This window comes from Lagopus muta, chromosome 6, assembly GCF_023343835.1.
Source record: "Lagopus muta isolate bLagMut1 chromosome 6, bLagMut1 primary, whole genome shotgun sequence".
Classification (NCBI taxonomy): domain Eukaryota; kingdom Metazoa; phylum Chordata; class Aves; order Galliformes; family Phasianidae; genus Lagopus; species Lagopus muta.
Window position 1 is genome coordinate 47,428,619 of NC_064438.1, and position 20,001 is coordinate 47,448,619.

The 20,001-nt window shown below is 36.8% G+C and overlaps 1 long non-coding RNA gene across 1 annotated transcript; it reads right to left on the bottom strand.

Annotated features, from left to right (window-relative positions):
* Positions 1 to 1,656: 1,656 nt before the first annotated feature.
* LOC125695362 (uncharacterized) lies at positions 1,657 to 18,524 on the bottom strand. Its single transcript, XR_007377937.1, has 3 exons — positions 18,415 to 18,524; positions 3,968 to 4,071; positions 1,657 to 1,865 (listed from the first exon to the last, which is right to left on the bottom strand). It is a non-coding gene; the product is annotated as an uncharacterized LOC125695362 (long non-coding RNA).
* Positions 18,525 to 20,001: the final 1,477 nt, after the last annotated feature.

Consider the following 20,001-nt stretch of genomic DNA (forward strand, 5'->3'; position numbering starts at 1 on the left):
GAGAGCATTAACTCAGATGAGCTGATTTGGTGCATAGTGACCAGGAGTCTCTCTCACCCATCTACCCAGGCAGAACTGGGCTGCCAATGGGTGGATTTTCTCCTCTCCCTCGTTTTCCATCACATGCCACTTTGTGGTACATGAACTCTATATGCAGTTACTCCCTTACAAGCACTCTCATAAATGTTTCCTCTCCCTCGCTTTCTAAGTCATTTCGTATATTTTATTTCCTTTCAGTAGCATGAACTTTCCAGTACGCCCAGCACCTGTCCCTTTAATATAGCACACAGGGTTCTTTCCCTCCATACTGTACATTATCCTCATTAACACATATCAGTCAAAAGCACTGTTAATTAAACTGGCAAGATGATTACACACGCCTCCATGTGCCCCCTCAGAGCATCCGCTTGCCAAGATTTTTTCCTCCCTCATCTAAAGTGGGTGGAGAAGGCCCTGAGTAAACCAGAATCTAATGCTCAAAAAAAAAAATCCCAGTGTATTGTTCTCTTGGAGCAAAATGGCTCACACATCATCACCACTGTTCCTCATAAATGCATACAACACTGACACCAATCTGTAAAACTAACACATGCATATTTGATACGTACAGACATTGCATACAGTGACATTTCCTTACAAATCTCCTTTTCAGATAGAAGACTTAATACACTGACCTTGAAACTTATGGAGACATTGTAAAGAATTCATTAAATCTGGGCAAAACCCAACTGGTTAGGGGAGACTGGGGTGTTTAACGTTCCTTTTATTCTTTTCTATCCGAAACGTTTTCCAGATATTCTCTTCACTTACACTTGTTTGTGACATTTCTTTTAGGAAATTCCTTGGCTTCCAGCAAACATTTCCACAGCATTTCAAAAGTTATAACAATTTTTGCCACATTGCCACAAAACTCTTAAGAGAGTTTGCAATTCTGTAATGTGCTTTGGATCAAGCTTTCTTCAAGAATACTATTGGAATGACAGGGCTGGAGGGTATAGCAGCAGAGTGTAAATAAAGGCAGGCAGTGGTGATCCCTGAAGCAGAGATAATGTACTTTTCTAGTACACATACACAGGCCTGATAGCTGCAACATAAGCCATCCAACCATCTTGCTAGCAGAATACAATTCTAAGAATCTGTAAGAAAATGCTCCTGCAATGAAGGAGGTAGTTTTGCTGAAGTCCATCATTGACACTAAAAATGTTTACTCCATAACAGAACATGAACACCTAAGCTTCTGGAAAATAGGATTGGTATTCAGCTGACTGCCAACAACCTATTCTCTAACAAAAGAGATGCCCTTGAAGGCTGAAGAAACAAATTAGATGTAGATCAAGATAGTAAAGTGTCTTCCTGTTCACTCTAATTTTTTTTTTTTTTTGCACCAGAATTTTGTTTTCCCATCCTGTATCAGGAAAAAGTCCAAATTTTGAACATGCTTGTGAGTTGATGCAAAATTAAGGATTAGCTGAAATGATGTTGTAGTATTTGGTTTCAAATTCAAGCAAACAGGTCATTTACCAAAAATTAAATATAAGCTGCTAGTTGAAAAACAACAACAACAACAACAACAACAAAGCAATTTTTTTTTTTTTCAATTAGGAAATTCTCAACTATTACCCTCTTCAACAAATATTTCCTATTTTGAGTAATCTCTGTTTTTCAGTCATGAAACAGACATGAAAATTCTTGATCAGTTGTAATGGCAATACTGATATCTCTTATGAGAACAACAGATCCACTTTGACATAAAGGTAGAAAAATTGCTATGAAAGTTCTTTAAGATGACCATACATAGATGAGCAAACCTTCATTTCTTCTCATCTTCTTTTTCTCTTCATTTCTTCTCTTTGACCTTCAGACTCCTTTATTTGAAGAGAAAAAGATCCTCCATGTGACATAAACTAGCGTTTTCATCGATAGTGCCTACAAACAGTCTAGAAATACAGTGTCCTACATACTGGCTCAGATAATGACTGTAAAGCCTTTGAAATCAAGGTTGCACTATGACAGAATTTCAGCTCCTGTAAATAACTGATCATTTTAAAATGAAAAATATTTATTATTAATAAAATGAAAATCGCAAACCTTTAACATCTACTTTAATGTATCATTAAATTTCAGTTCTTTATTTATTATCTAAAACATTCAACTGTTATACCTTAATCTCAAATTTGGCTACAAGCACTATTTGATAGCTATATTCCAAGCTCTGAAATTAAGTGATGTTTGAAATATCCACTCTGTGAGGAAAAGTCACATGCCCAGAGAAACATATATGTACATTTATGTACAGGTATTCAAAAGCCTTATATGAAAAAGGTAGCCTAAATTTTGCCACAAAATAGACTACCCCTTTGTATCCATGCAAAATTTACAGCTTGTTTTATCCACTACTTTAAACCCAGATGTCTGACTCAAAGGCTCAGTGCTACTGGGGACACCTTCTCAAAGTGACCTTGAATTATTTTTGGAGTGCAGGTAGAATTTGCTAACCGTCACTTCCATTACTGTCCTTGGAGTTCCAGCCCTGACATTTCCAGCCTATTAGCAAGCAATGAGTATGCACTGCAAGCTCTGCTGGACCTGATTCCATCCCCTTTGAAGTCAATAGCAATTTTTATATTGAGTTTCAGTAGACACCTGACATGGAAGTGGGGCTGATATTGCAGTTTAGTTAGTGCTGCCACTTGTAGAATTTGGGCTAAAATCCACCAGTTGTTTTATCCTATGTAATCTCCTCATATCATATCTAAAAAATGGAATATTACATTTATTATTCTGTGACTATCGTCCACAGGAAAGCACATAGATGTCACGAGTGTCCATTTTTCAAAAGTATTTCCATAACTTGCATAAAAGGAGTGAGAAATAAAGAGCAATAAATATTTTTATGTAATCATAAATTAATTTTGTTCACTAATTGTGCTTCTTCTAAGTCAAAATTAGACAAGAGAGTTATTTAGTAAAGGATATTAGCCCAAATCTGTCATTCATTTTTCTCCTGCCTCTACAAATATTGACATTCTTACATGATTTTTTGTTTAGTTAGGCATAACAGTTTTTCTAGGGAAAACAGAATTTTTGACATATTGAGATTTCTTTTATAAGGAAATAAAATACTGACCGCATCCAGCAAGGAGGAAAATGAGTTAGATTCAGGTATAACTAATCTTTTCCTGTAATTATTATCCTTAATAATGTATAAGTAAATATTAACTAGCTGCATTAATGGGCAAATAACTCATTGCCCAGTTGTATTCAATCTTCAACATATAAGTATGAAGTATATAAAGAGTATTTAGGTACCTGCAAAAATCCTCTGCTACTATTTTGTTATTATTTTATTATAGGCTAAAGCTGCTATTCTGTGAAGGAATACAGCACAGAGAAATAAAAAAAAAGTCATATGCTGGGGAAATTTAAAAAAAAAAATATGTCATGTTCAGTTTTTTGTATGTATGTGTGCGTGAGTACATGCGTGTGTGCTAAAAGGACAAAAAAAAATCTGTCCTTCATGAAGGTCTTTATAATTTTGGTAGGAATGTGCTATCATGAGCAAGAAGAATTAAGACTACAAAGTTACACAGACAACTCTTTCTTCCTCAACACTTTAATTCATATGCTAGAATTTAGCTGCGAGCAATCATCTTCACAGTGATTTATGTGATGTTTAAGCATTAAGTTTAAGCCTAGATTTTATTTTACCTTGGTGTTTTTTAATACACAAGCATTTCTAATTGCAAAATTGTAAAAAATGTTCTACTGTGTCCAGACAAATGTTCTATTGTGTCCACAGGACAGCAACAAAAGCATGCAAAGTCTTCAAAATCAAGATGCAAAACTCTATCCAAAGTTATATAATGATAGACTCTATCTTTACAAAAGAATAACAGAAATTCAAAAACATGATGATCCTAAATTCTTGATATTTAAAATCTGGATGAGCAAGATCTGAACTGCCCACCTGTTTTTATAATCAGCAGTGTCCACTGGTAATCAGAATGTGTTCACTGACAGAAATTATCCTTCTTCAAAGGGTCTTCTCTGTGACATATCAATACAACAACACTGCAAGAAGTGACCCAGCAAGTACTAAGTATACTGAGAATAGAGAGTAGTGTACTTCATAAACCCCCTCTAGGCTTAATATCTATGTCATACAATGACCCAGAAGTTTAATAGAGAGGTGTCAGTGTGCTCACACCATTGGGAGATTGAAGCTGATACAAACAGGCAAAACTCTCTTCCATAGCTGCTTTTTTTTTTTTTTTTTTTTTTTTTTTTTACATAAGATACACAAAACAGCATACCTTCTGACCCAATACTTCTGACCCAAGTATTTGAAAGAGACTCCCACATTATCACCAGTAGGTGATGGCTATTTTTGTAATGACTATGTTAGACAAGTTCAGTGGTTTAGATTGATGGGGATACATCACAATTTCAAAACAAACAAGAGTCAGAAAACAAGCTAAACCGTGTACTAGTAGCCTGTGGGAAGCAGTGGAAGCAGTAGGTTTGATACAAACCTGGATCCAACAGAAAGTGATTTATAGCTCCTGAAGAATACTTCAGGAAGTATAAGTCTTAGCCTGACCAATTATTTTTTCCTTGAAATTTACAAAAAAATATGTTCACATGATGAAAAAACTCTTAATTTCTCTGAATTACAGCTAAAAAAAAAAAAAAAAAAAAAAAAAAAAAAGGAGATGGAAAAGGAAATGTAATACTCCAACTCAACAGGAATATTCCAATAATTCACAAGGGAAAGCACATTGGGAAGTAGTTTTGGAAACACAGCAGAGTGATATGAAGGGACTTCAGGCATATAGGTCATATCTACCATCTGCTAGATTTTCCATTTTTAAAGGGCTTGAAAAAGGCACTCGCCCACTTGCAGTAATGAGTGAGAAAGTCTCTGAAGAGTGCAGGCAGAAGTAGAGTGAACTTTACAAGACTGTATCTATTTCCATGATATTCAGAGGTTACTGCTGAAGACAGATCAAGTCAAGGTTGGTGAAAGAGATTTCCCATCACTTCATGATACTAGTACAAAAATGATTGTACAAATAAGCCAACAGACTGAATTTAAGTAAAAGAACTTTTCATTCATTTTTTTGAAATCTTTGGTCCTAAGCAATGTTAAAGTCAGGACATAGAGTTGCTGGGTCACCACTTGGATTTATCATGGCAATCACCTTTATTCAAGGAATTTGAAAACTTGTTAATGTGACAGTCACTGTGATAGCAACCATGTTCAGGTTCTGAGTGAGCTACCATCAGCAAATTGTTTCTAGAGGTGCAGGTTAAGTTGATCCCATAATATTAAGAAAGCAATATGATAAAAATATTTTTCTCTCATTTTTAATAAATCTTAAAAAGCTTCTGCAATATTACACACCTTAAGTCAGATTTTACTGATAAAATTGTGCAGTTCAATGAGAGAAATATATATATTCTCTATTTTCTTCCCCAAATAATCTTTATTCAGACACTGACCGAACAGTGCCAAACTAGAACTCTGTGATACATTCCCTATATTCATAGTACAGATAGGGAGGAAAAGTAGAAGAACCAGAAATGGTTTCTCATAGAACAGGAAATCCATAACATACAGTACTAATTCTTTGATCTCTCCTTTAAAAATTCAATAGACGGTCAGTTGGCTGAATTTAAGCTATGCAGGCAGTTCACTCCAAGTGATCTTTATGATCTTTTCAGCCACAGTTATGCACTCAGTTTGAACACTGAATGTAACTAACCATTGGAAAATGGGAGATGGAACAGATTTTCCACCACATGAAATTCTTCCATGTGTGGTCAGTATTCTCCCTGCCTCTTAATCAAAAATAAGACTTGATGCAGTCCAATCCTTTACTGAAAATTTGTAACTCATATAAGATCTTAAGATGTTAGGGTCTTGCAGCCCTTGCCCTGCCTTATACCCTAAACTACTCTCTGAAGGGTACATTGAATAAATAGAGTCACAACTTTTTCTCACATTTTATGGATAATTATTTGCTACGAAGAATTTGAACTGAAAAGAACAGGTGCATGGTGACTTCAGGAAGAATAAATGGAAATGGAAAGGGTCAAATTTTAACTAGATGGCTAGTTTTAGGTGATTTTCATCTGTGTTCAGAACATCCGAGATTTGACTTTTGTAAAACTTGAACACCATTGTTGGTTCCTCCAATGTATCTCTTCCTTACAGAAAAGATGGGAAATTATGCAAATCCACCACATTGCCCAATACCTAGAATTATCATCATTTACTTTGGTCTAGAAGATGTTTTAATCCTTGTTCTCTTGACTGTCCTTACCATTCTTAAAAATAAAGTCATGTGATGTCATCACTCAGAGTTAATGTCTATGTCTTTTTCAGTTTATATGGCTGAATTATATCTGGTACAATGATTATGCAAAGACATTCCTTACTGAACCTGCCAAGTCTCAATCTTATGCAATTATCTGTTATGAAGATAGAGGTACCTATAGACAGTTGTTTTTCCAGGCATACACAGACAATTTAACTACTGAGTGACTAATATCTCTAGATAATTAAAATATTTTTCATTCAGTATATTCGTAACTATAAATAAATTTGTGCATTAAATTGCATTGGTTTTTTTTTCCCCAAAAGCAGCCTAGTAGTTTTCATGACAGACAGAAATAAAAAGCAATGAAATTATGCTGATTTTTAAACATAATTTTCCAGTAGTTTAAGAAGAATAAGTTTTTCATTTAAAAAAGCCAGCAGGATCAGCAGGCAACTAAGTTCTGTTTTAGTTGAAAATCAGTGGGAGGGAATATAAAGCCATATTTTTTTTCCTAAATGGAACTGGAGCAGCAGCAAAGCTAACAAGTTGTAATCAGCCAAGAATTTTTTTAAACATATCGCAAAAGAGGTACTTATAAAAAAATCCATAATGCCTCACTCTACAGTATTACAAAGCACATTTGCTTCAAGTACTTATTCTTGCAAGAGAGTGAACAAAGGGAAAAATATATTGGGAAAGGTAGGAAATGGGATTGTTTTAGCCATTTACAAGTATAATTCTGGTCATTCATTTATATTTATAAAACTTTTCATAAACACTGTCTTACTCTGTAAACCTCCCAAAATTTAAATTAAAAGTAATCTGTCTGATGATAGCTAAATACTCACCAGCTTACTGCCAGGAAAATAACCAAAAATAATTCCAACTCTCAGCTCAGCATTTCTCAGTAGAGTGGAAATAGTGAAGTGGGTTTTTCAGCTTACTACAAAGGTTAAAAAATCAGATCAATGGTAAACCAACTGTAAGCGAGAGCTCTGGAAAAATCATTACTGAAGACTGTCCTGCAAACCGCTCCCCCCTTTCACAAATGCCTCTATTGACTTTACGGGGCTTTGGATCACACTCAGAATCACTTTTTGACCACTGCTAATTTAGCTGAAGAGAGAAAATCTATCAAATAAGCAAACCCTAGGTTACTAGGACTCTAAGGATTAACACCAATAGAATGAACCTTCTTGAATGTTTTTTTGCCTGCTAGGACACATCTACTGAAAAGCCACATTCAAGAACATATCAAAATTCTGACCTGAACATTTTTTCAGTTCCCAACTGTTCTGAAGACTCTACACAACTTTCTTTTTTTTTCCACAGAAATTAGGAGCTACACTAGCTAGTGCAAGCATCAGAAACTGGGAAAGTGTGGCTGGCTTCACAGAAGAGATGAGGCACTGCTGTTCCTGATACTACACTGCCTTCCTTTGTATATGCTGGTGGAAAGGTTAAAAAAAAAAAATGCAGTGTCATAAATGGAAACCTCTCCTGAAAATGTTTATTTCTTTGACCCTATCATAGCAATTTTAAAAGTAAAATATTTACATATGTAAAACCATACAAGGGAAGAGTTACATATGCGATCACAAATCAAATCATTAGATATTTCTCTAAAATATATATTGCACAGAAACAGATTGTAGGATGAAGTTTTTTCAGAGGAACACTAGGAAGAAATGAAGCAAGAAAAATTAAGATACTTCAATATTTTAGCAGTAAAAAGGAAAATTCTCAAATGTTAGTAGGACATTAAGTTACAAGATAACTACCATTATTTGAGCCTCTCTTGTAAACCCTTTGGAAAACCTTGTATGATTTAACTATGAGTTATCTCACCATCTTCTTAGAGCACTCTTCATGGTACAAAAGTGGGAGGATCTTAAATGATGTCTAACTTATATACAGCATCATGATACCAACACTTTAAATACCAACATATTAGCCTTCATTCCACTATTGGCACCACTATATTATCACTGATCAGATTCTGATCAAGATCAGGTTTTTAGCATATCTAATCTCAGTTTGAGACACTGATCCACATTTCTCAGCTTTCACATATCAAAACTCAAAATCTCTTTGACACAGACTGTGCATTTCTGCTCAAGTCTCTCTTAAATTAGTCTCCAACAATGCAATTATGTTTTTTGCTCTGTTCCCAAATTTGTTTCTCAGAAATCTGGCTTTTTTGGAGTATCACCTATAAATTTTAGCTTCTTTAACGTCTTTTATAGGAAAAGCAAAATTATCTGCCCCTATCTGGATTACTGCATCTGGGCCTGGGTCTCCTGGTACAGGAAAGACGTGGAGCTCTTGGAGTGGATCCAGAAGAGGGCCACTAAGATGATCAGAGGTCCGGAGCACCTCTCCTATGAGGAAAGGTTGAGGGAACTGGGATTGTTCAGTTTGGAGAAAAGAAGGCTCCTGGGAGACCTCATTGTGGCCTCCCAGTACTTGAAGGGTGCTTATAAACAGGAGGAGGAATGGCTGTTTACAAGGCTGGATAGTGATAGGACAAGGGGGAATGGTTTTAAACTGAGACAAGGGAAGTTTAGGCTAGATATCAGGAGGAAGTTTTTCACCCAGAGCGTGGTGACATACTGAAACAGGTTGCCCGAGGAAGTTGTGGATGCCCCATCCCTGGAGGCATTCAAGGCCAGGCTGGATGTGGCTCTGGGCAGCCTGGTCTAGTGGTTGGCAACCTGCACATAGCAAGGGGTTTGAAACTTGATGATCATTGTGGTCCTTTTCAACCCAGGCCATTCTATGATTCTATGATTCTATGATCAAAGAATTCTAATTGTTAGTTTTCAGTCACAGAGAGGTCAAGAAGGAGACAGATGACCTCCAGATTTTGATGTTTAATTGACTGCAGCTGTTCTATAGTCTGGAGAATAATTGGCATGTAAAGGAGCATTAAACTATGGGTACTCTGATTCCCTTACCCTGACAATAACATTTCACATCATTAAGGTGGAAGAATGACCTGCCTGGCTGACCAAACCAAGCCTCGGGTCACTTTAATAATTAAAAAGACAGGTAAGATCAATAATAGCAAACTATAGCACTTTACAGCACGATAACTAGTAACAGATATCACAACTGACAGTAACAACCATATATTTATTAAGTCTTGGTGAAATTAAGAAGAGAAAGAGAAAAAACAGAGTGAAGTGCAAATGCACACATTTGTTTTCTAGTCATCAATATTTAGCTTGTTATGGAATTCAGTGACTCATTGATTGAACATGTAGATGTATAATCAGCTTACAGATTTTATTTAAGCATTGATCTTTCAGTCAAAAGCCCTATATCCCATCTGCTTGAGAATTTCTGACTTGTCAAGTGCAGGCAAGAAGTACCATAACTACCAATAGAACATGCTCTCTCTGTTTTGTACAATAATGATGACTGAACAGACACCAAGACATCTTTCCATACAGTGTACTACTATGATCTCCAAAAGCAAAACTGAATTCTGGTTATCAAGTAGCAACAGTATGTATGCCTCTTAATTCTGGGGAAAAATAAAACAAGAAAGATGCTTAAAATACAAATGCAATTTCAGACTATTTAAGCACAGCACCTGTATTAGCTGTGAACTCCTTCTGCTCTTCAAGTGTAATGCAGTCACCTTATCATGGACAAAGGGTTGTGTTTATGTCTACTTTATCAAAAATCCTTCTTAATAAATAAAAAAATGCAGTTGTCCTAACAGAATGGATGGCATCCCTCTACACATATTAGGGTTTAAAAATGAATCTAAATTTAGAATCTCTCAGGGAGCGTTTTCTAATTTTAAATGTACATTAAGGGGAAAAAAAAAAAAAAAGAAAGAAAAAAAAAAGGACTATTTTGACAACGTTTAGAAAGCACATATATTTAAAAATACTAATCTTACCTTCCTTACACTGGTCTCTCCTAGGTATACATCCACTCGCTTTATTATTTCATTCACTTCATCTGGCATAGATTGCACTGATGTAACCATTCTGATTTAAACCAGCACCTCTGCTGCCCTGTTTGTAGAAGGCAGTTATGTGGCCAGTACCAGGAAACTAGTGTCACTAGGACACTCAGAAACAAGCTTGTTCTTGGCAAAGATTTCCACCTGTTATCCAGATCTTATGTTTAACCTATAGGACTTGTCATGACAATAACCTTTTGCCATCAATTTAAACTGGGCTTTAAGTTGCTTGTTGTTGAGCAAAAAAATCACTGTAGTCCTGTAAATGATACCCCTCAAACTTTAGCCTTTGTTGGCTGACAGACCTCATGAAACACAGCACACAGCAAAACTGCATCAAGATTAGAGAGCCTAACTGGTGATAACTTTCAGTCTTATTATCTTAATAAACTTTCTATACTTGATTAGCCTGGATAAAGAAGATACAGATCAGTCATGATAGCTGGAAAATTACAGATAAGCTGGTCATCCTTTCAAGATAAAAATGCCCATCTGTTCCAAGATTGTAATCAGGAAACCTGTGCTGATATTTAGTCTATTCTTACATGGCCTCTAGCTAATTAAATACTAAAGTGAAATCCATTGTTAATGCTTTATCTTTTATTTTAACTCACTTCACTGTAACTAGTCCATGCCCCGAAAATATCACAGCATAGTGGGGAAAAAACAAACCGTTTGGAAGGTTATAATACTTACTTATACTGATCTGGCTTGCAGAGTAGAAGGACTCAAGAGCAGCAGGTTTTATAACTCACTGTTCTTCAGTGAGAATGAGAAATATGGCTGTACTGCAAATCCAAATTCAGGTAAATTCCTATTTCAGAGGGCTGTATGTAAAGTACAATTTATTCATTTATTTATTTGCTTTTGTCAATATTCGTACTGTGAATTCTTCTCTGTTTTACTTTCTGGGGCTTTGTTTTAGAAATACTTGGGTTGTAGGTTTTGTTTGTTTATTTGTAAAGTCGTGAATAAGAGATTACCAACACATTACTCATCCAGGAGTGTGAATGAATAAGAATTAGGACTGAAAAGGATTAGGTGTGGAGGCAATTCTCTGCCAACCTTCTCTACACTGCAGAGATATATTTGAATGCATTATGAAAAAGCAGTAACCCTTGCTAATTAAGGTTATTGGTAGTGTGGTATTGCTGCTCTTTAGTTCTTCTGGCATAAAGTTATTTATGAATATGTCTGGATATATGGTTATTTTCCTGTTATTTTCTTAGAATACTAAGTGTATAAATTTTTTAAGTGGAGTGGCTTCTAAATTTGCAACATACAAAGCTGCTCATATCCTATATGCCTCTATCTGATCAGTTAGCAATCTGTTTTGCCTTGAACACAGAAATATTATCTCTATTATACTAAATATTATGAAAGTGTCTTCTTACAGTCTTCAGTTATGCAACAACTTTACATGAATCGATCATTTCACAACCAACTTTTTTAACCTTTAAACTTAAAACATTGGATTCATAAGTCAGTTCAGTGTTTCAATAAAGCAAATAAACCATCACTATTCTGCAAGACAAAACTAATATCAAATAATATATTTTATATATCATTCATACTGTTTACATGTATTGTCTCGGCTATATCTGCTACCATTACTCTCTCTTTCATTAGAATTTGACTATACTTCATTGTGCGCTACCATCCATTTATGGCTTATCTTATGATTTTGTTTCATGATGATTTTGGCAAAGCTAAGTTACCAGCCACATCAAGCACTGTAATTTTCTGACTCTTCTATTTTCTCTGTGTTAAACACAATGTATTTTAATTCACCTTCTCAAAACTACATTAGGAACTTCAGCATTTGTTCCACCAGGTTTGTTACTACTACTAATGTCATCACAAACAAATTTCATATCCTTTTTATCACCCTACATTACAGTTCCTTATCAGGTCCTACTTTCAAACAGCTATCTTTACCATGTATACCAGCTTAACTTTTAGTTGTGCTTTAGTACATAATTTCTCAGTCTCTCTCTTCTCCAGTTCCTTTGGCCGCTCTTTATCTTAGCCCCTGCTATGCCAGGTGTTCTCCCCACATTAGTTCCAGACCTTCTAGGCATGTTTCTGTGTCCCATCTCCCTTTTGGGAGGAAAAAGAAAATGCAAGAAAAGACAAATTAAAAAGCAATTTCCATGCAAGCCTTTGTACCCTATTTTATCTTAGCCCTACAGGCAAGCAGACTTCTAACATAGCTTTAGGAGCTTCTTGGATGTACCTTTTCTCTCAAGAACTTCTTCTGCTCTCTCAGCAGTGAACCCAAGCCCAAGATAAGCGTGCCTTCTTTGTACAGTCCTGATTTTCCCACTGCATATTTTCTTTCATGCTTCTTTTTTTCTTGTACCAATTTTACTTCTAATTTTAATCCACTGTCTCAAAAACAACAAATTTCTCACAACACTTCAGATTAATTCATTAGTATCTGTACAAGCATACTAACATAAATTTATCTTAAAACATCAGAACTGCCTACATAATAGAAACCTGAGTCATTCATGAGTTCTAATACAGCATTTATTATCACATCATTCATGAAGTTTATCTTGACAGAAAAAAGAATGAAGCAATGACCATACATCACTGTAAATTGCTCTGGTTTAGTAGAAATAGATTTTATAAGTATTAAGAAGTATACCCAGGAACAGAAGATCCAGGCAGAATATAGCAGTATTTGAAATGTAGAAAGAATTGTACTACCAGATGTGTCCAGTTGCCACCAAGCAACTTAGTTTATTTCAAGCAGTGGGTTTTATGTCAGTTATCATAATAATGAAGACAAACAGGTCTAGCTATTTCTATTCCTCTATGTATTCAGTCATTTTTATTATTCTGGGGTCACGGCAGAAATATTCCTCAATGGACTTTTCTTCTGCAAGGATCAAAGGCCATCCTTTCTTTCCTACACATACTTACAACGGATAGCTCTTCTCCATTGCCTGACAAAAGCCATCACTGGCATCAGTGCCAGGCATTTGTGACTAATCCTACCTGCAGACAACCAATATACAAATTCAAACTTCTGCTTTTTATAAACAATGCTTCAGCTATACCATCCAAGCATAAGAAATTAGCTTCAATAAAAGAGTGGGTGTTGTTCAGTTGGACATACATTCACCAAATCTTCTCAAGATTAGATTCAACTTCATCTCTAGTTTTCTTTTCTAATGCTTTTCTCAAGGAACGAGGTGGATAGAGGGAAGACAGAGTAGGGACAAATTGTTCTCAAACTACAATTAGGATGCACAGGAAAAAATAGGCTGCACTATGTAACTTAATATTTGCTTCCCACAAATAAATTCAAATGCACTGGAAGGATGCTGATGACATTCCGCTTTCATTCATCTTAAGATGTCAGGACAGCCAACTCTATTCCTGCTGATGAAATTTTTATCTCACCAAAAGCCCCTCTGTCATTTCTTGAATGTTTTAGACTGATTTAGTTTTTAATGCAGATTCTTCTTGGGTGTCTTTTCTTTGTTTGTGCATTTTTATCAGAGCCTATTCTCATTGTGAGAATAGTTTTCTACAGAATGCCTTCTTCTTGCAATCTCTGTAACTACCTCTTTTATTTGCAAAGATCTAAAGTAATTCACAATGCTTTAAAATAGAGGCAGAAAGCAAAACTGTAGTCACAAAGAGCTTACAACTTCATAGGGCAGACAATGAAATGAAAAACATTTAATGGAAGTGAGACCAAAACAGCTAGGGAAAGACCGAGGCAAAAGCATTGCCAGTTTAATACAGTATCTCATTACACGCTCATCTGCAAGCATGAGCTTTAGTGTTTTTACACACACGTCATACAGCTACTCGGTTCGGATACACAGTTTTTCATATTAGCATGAATACTTTACTAAATGGTAATAGAAATCTTAAAAGTTTTAGAGGACAAATCAGTGTACATGTGGTTCCTCTCAACTGATTTTAATTTTGCAGTGCTAAAGTTTGGTATAAACTGGTTGTCTTAAGTTTCTCTGTAGCCAGAGAGAGGGTCAGTTCAGAGGGAAATTCATCCCATTGTAGGAGAATACATAAAGAGGTTGGTTAAAACAATTGTCTTTTAAATCTGACAGGCTCTCCAATGACTTTGGAGAAATCTCAGAAGATATCCTTTACTGCTAATGTGGCACTTTAAGTATGACTCAAACATGCACATCTAAAGAATTACACCAACAATCATCCTGACACTTCATTTAGTCTAACTACACATAGTTTACTGGAAGTTTTGTGCTAATAACTTCAACTTCAGTTACAAACAGTATGGAAAAGAACAAACATGCTCAAAAGCTTTTTGCATATACAAATTAACAGTACAAATATTTCTTTTCAAGACTTGCACACTAAAAAGCAGAACATTATTATTCTTACTGAAAAATGGTACTGTAGGTTACTACCTGCCATGATCACACTTGTTAGTTTTCATTCATGTGTTGCTAACCAAGTAATGTCCCAAGTGATGGATACTGTGAAACTGCACTGCTCCTCAGGGAGGCAAACAAATGTCCAAGCCACATGGATGACACACCCCATGAACGACCTTATGGTGGGAAAATACAACTCCAGCCTGCATCCTGTGGACTCTGAGTGACCCTCAGAGATTATTCCCAGCAAAGAGGATAAGGTCATGCACAGGTTACACAAAGAAAAGGAAAGCTAACACAGAGTATGCAGTGTGATCTCTTTTTAGGTTTTAAAAAAGAAACGTTAGCCTTAAATGATGAAAGAGTAAAACGTTGGCTAATGAGAGTAAAAAATAGAGTGATGCTGTAGGACTGGAAGATATAGAGCACAGAGACACTTGGAGGGAATGAGGTGTCAGGCCTAGTGTTATAAGGAGAGTACCAAAGGCAGGCAGGGAGACATGATGACTGAAAGTTTAAGCCATGGGTGGTGTTTTTCGGATACCATAATGCAAAAGGTAATCAAAGGTTTTTCCTTACAAGAATAGGCTTCAGCCCTGCCTAGTGTGTCAGCTGTCAGTGCCCAGCTCTAAAATGATTAAGTCCTTTGAAAATATAATTTTACACACTGTGAACTTTTTTTTTTTTTTTTTTAAACAAAAGGTAAAATTCCTTCCTGACCATCGCTGGTACTATAATCAGCTTATGTCCTGAAACTTATGATTTGATTATCCTTATTATCTTGGCTTTCATAGCTATAAAAATGTCATTAGTGACCATAAAAGTATCTTTCCCTTTTTACCCAAGTCAAATTATTTTACTTGGCTACATCCTGTGGCAGTGTACTAAGCAGGTCAGATACATATTGCATATCTGAGCTTGTGCAGAACTTTATGGTGCACAATTGAGGTTTAAAATTTTACAAATCTTATGAGAGCAAGGCTTTGCAGCGATTTCATAAGCACTTCCTGCTCACTCAAGTACGATAAAGGTAGTGCAAGGATGTTTCATGATGCTGTAGTTATTTCACTTTCAGTTTTAGGTGAAATCTTCAAATACTGAAAGCATCTTTGTTTAAACTATTGGGGAGTAAGTAAAAAAAAAAACCAAAAAAAAAACCAATCAAGCTATCCTCCAGTCACTTCAAAAATACTCTTCATTTTAAGAGCATGAAGGCATGATATAGTTACAAGCAAACATTGTTCCTGACAGCCCGTGGGGTGTGCTCACTGTGGGTGCCAGACTAGGCTCCCCAAATCTGAATTTCACTGGTACTTATAGCCCCTTCCAACTTTAGAAATTTCTGCTAAGCCATGGGAAATGCCTTTCATTTGAACCAAGTGAAAAATAAAACCTCTCAGATGAACAATAATCGGGTAAGTGTGGAGAAGGCATCCTCCTCAGCCTACCCAAGCCCCAGCTGATGCAGCTCAAGGTCTGGTGGGGAAGGGTTAAACACAGCAGCGGAGAAGAATTAATGGTCAGTGTCAGAAGCAGCCGCACAGCATCCAAGAGGCCAACACCCTGCCGGGCATAAACTTGACCTCGCTTCAACCCCAGCTGCCTATGAGCCCTGGGAGTCACGGCCAGGTCTGAGGCAAAGCCGGGAGACCTGGGGCGCCGAGCTGCCTGGTGGTGACCTCCGGCTATGATGGATCGACCAGAGTCTGCACGCTCGACTAGGGCTGTGGTCGCCAGTGAAAAATGTATTGATTACACATTAGTCTGCAAGGAGAGGCGGGCAGTGCCGGCTCTGGAGAAACAAGGACCCACTCTCACAAGTTATTAGGTTTGGCATAATTCTAAAAGGACACATAGGATGGCTTTATTTTACCTGGCAGCCATGACATTCACTGATATAAAGGATATAATCACAGAAACTGAGTAAGATATTTATGTGGAATTTTGTACAGTGACTCTGAGAGCTGCAGGCTGGAAATATACACACTGCTTTCTAACATGTCACCATTTAATTTACCATCTAAAACACTCCATTCGTGCATATTTTCTGAATTTCTGTCAGCTGAAACTCTGAAACAGGGGAATTAATATTTTCTGGACACAGTGACCAAAAATACCAGAAAGAAATAAGAATTTTAGTTGTAAGAATTGTAAGAATTTTAATTAGTTAACTTTGTTTTATGTTTATATAACAGAAAAGGTTTTTTTCTTGAAAAAAGACACATGGATAAATATGTTGTTAAACTATCCCTTTTTTGTAATGTTTATTGTGATTCTGCCTAATTTACATATATACTTTCAATTGTGAAGCCATTAATTAAAAAAAGACTTGTGAAGCATCTACAGAATGGAATGTGGGGGAACGTTAACAATGGCAGTCTTCTGCATACTTGCTGAGTTCCAGAAAAAACGTGGGTTTAGAAATAAAATATATGATCTTTGTTCCAAATCACAACTCCCCTGGCATCAATTTAGGTCTTAATATCAGACTGAACTCCTACATGATTTTAGAGAAACACCATTCAGGTGAAAAATCATTTAAAAAATTGCTATCATTATTTGAGAATAGCAATAAACATCACTCATGCTGTTTACTTTATCACTCAATTCTCAGTGCAGCTGGCCAAGACATGGAAAACGTTTAGTTAAAGAAAGAGGAAAAGCCAATGTTTGAAGCTTTGTTAAGGCACATAAATGGCACAGATGCCTGTAGAGCTTTTGATCAGAGCTAGCCAAACTGTGGCTCTTGGGTTACACCCATTATGCGAGTTTGTGGTGCACATCCTGTGCCTTGATGGAACACCAGTCAGGGGCCAGGGCAAATCAATATGCGTACCCCGCCCTGTCCCATCCTAAAGTTCTCCCACAGCTAAGAGTTTGATCTTAGGGATGTTTGTCATTGCTTGGATAAAAATGAGTCACTTGTGTGCCCAGGTGGCCAAGGAGGCCAGTGGCATCCTGGCTTATCTCAGAAATAGTGTTGCCAGCAAGAAAGGTTATTGTCATTCTGTACTCAGCTCTGGTGAATCTGCACCTTCAGTACTGCATTCAGTTTTGAGCTTCTCACTCAAGAAAGGTATTGAGGCCCTGGAGAATGTTCAGAGAAGTACAACAAAGTTGACGCAGGGCCTGGATCACAAAGCTTATGGGGAGTGGCTGAGGGAACTGCAATTGTTTAGTATGAAGGCAATGAGGCTCAGGGGAGGCCTTACTATCCCCTATAGCTGCCCGAAAAGAGGTTGTGATGAGGTGGATATCAGCCTCTTCTCTCAGCAGACAGCGATAGATGAGATGCAATTGCACTAGGGGATATTCAAATTCGATATTCCAGAAGAGTTTCTTCTCAGAAGGAGTGCTGAAGTATTGGAACAAGCTGCCCAGGAAGGTAATTGAGTCACCCTCCCTGGAGCCATTTAAAGAAAGGGTTGATGTAGTACTTAGGGATATGGTTTAATGGAAATAGTGGTGGTAGGTAAGCGGTTGGACTAGATGATCTTCGAGATCTTATCTAATCACAACAATTCTATGATTTTGTGGTCCTGAACTTCCCACATTGGAAGACACAGATATGATTCTCAACCATATGGGAAGTTTGGACAGCATGTGTAATACTGTAACACAATGGAAAAAACAGAAATAACAGCATTGTAGTAAAGTCCTGGGCTACAGCAAGTGAGGATATTCTCAAATATGACAGCCATAGACACAGAAACAATGGAAAGAATCTCCTTACCCTTAGACAGCCTCAGGTAAGCAGACATCTCCAGCAAGATACACTTATCTTCCCCTACCAATCCTTAAATGAGGTATGGGAAAAGGTAGATCCTAGCTCCAACCCTTCAGGTCATTCAACTGCATTACATACACCTGAGCTCCCATGGTTGGCCCTGCCTTCCCACCAGGTGCTCAATCATTGGTTCAAGCCGTGACTTAGCATTTCCTCAACAGCAGGTATCAAGGTCAAATTAGATTCCTCAAAGTAAACGGTTCTTACAGAACACAGAATGAGGAGGAGTATTAATTTCTTTTTTCTCCTATTTCTCAAATGACAGAATGTGTAGGAACCATTACAGGAAGGCAAAATAATACCAGTTAGATTAAGATATTCTGATCTGATTCTGCTCTACTTCCCAGTCCCTCACAGTGATTTGGTGAAACACAGCAAATAAAGAGCCAGATCTGTAAAATGTTTGCATTGTAGCTCAGTGTATTAGTTTGGGTCTTACTAAGCCCCCAGCACACTTTATTGATTGTAAACAGTGTAAATTTAAAAGGCAAACCATAAAAGCCTCAGTCTCCAGAAAAGAACATATTATGTGTGCTTACTAGCAGCATATCACTCATTCTAATTAAAATAAAATACTCTCCTAGTGGCAGAGAGGCCTGAGAAGGTGTTGTTCAGAGGTGGTAAGATGTTTTCTTTGCATTTAATAACATATGTGAACCACATCATTAGCAAATATTAAGAGAAATCCTGATTTGTTAGAAGTAGCATCCAGTTTTGTCTTTTAAGTATCTGAGCCATGATAATACAAGCACGAAGGAAAGGCCCCCTACATCTTGATCTGGCAGGAGATAATACTGGACTGTAATCTGCTCTTCAATGAGAAATCTAATTAATGATTACTCCATTTTGTAACTCTGGCACAGAAATAAAATCCCATTTACTGGGGGAAAAATTATTTTTCTGAGAGAAAAGTTTCTTTTCTGAGGCCAAGATTGTTGTGCTACCCACACAGTAACAATCTACCTAGGTCATTTCTCTTGTAGATGCAAAATGGAGCATATTTGTGAGAGCTTGTACTGAAGCAAAACATACTGAAATAATATTGTAATGATCAATCTAACTGCACCACAGAACTCAGATTTCAATGAAGGTTTCCCCTTGTAAAAATGGGTAACACATATAAACGTAATACAAATGAGCACCTCTCACAGCCTCCAAAAAGTAAATAGACTACTGCAAGCAAATAACAAACCAAACTGAAGTCTGTCTTTCAATTCTACTGGAGCTCCAGAACAGGAAACCAATTCTATATGTATTTGTATGAATCTAAAATCATGCTAAAAATGGCTAGTGTACAGAAATTAGCAGGCAAGCACAGGCTTTGGTGATCACACAGAGAAGCATACGGTCTAACCCTGCACAACAGAAATTCATAAGGTAGTGTAGCATGTTGTCCCTCTCATGGGACACAGGTAGGACTCCTTCCAAGACATAAAATAACAGTAATAACAATAATACCTAAGTCCACAACACAACCGACTCCAACAATCCAGTCTGAGTTCACAAAAAGGGAAGAGAATACGCCTAGGGAGA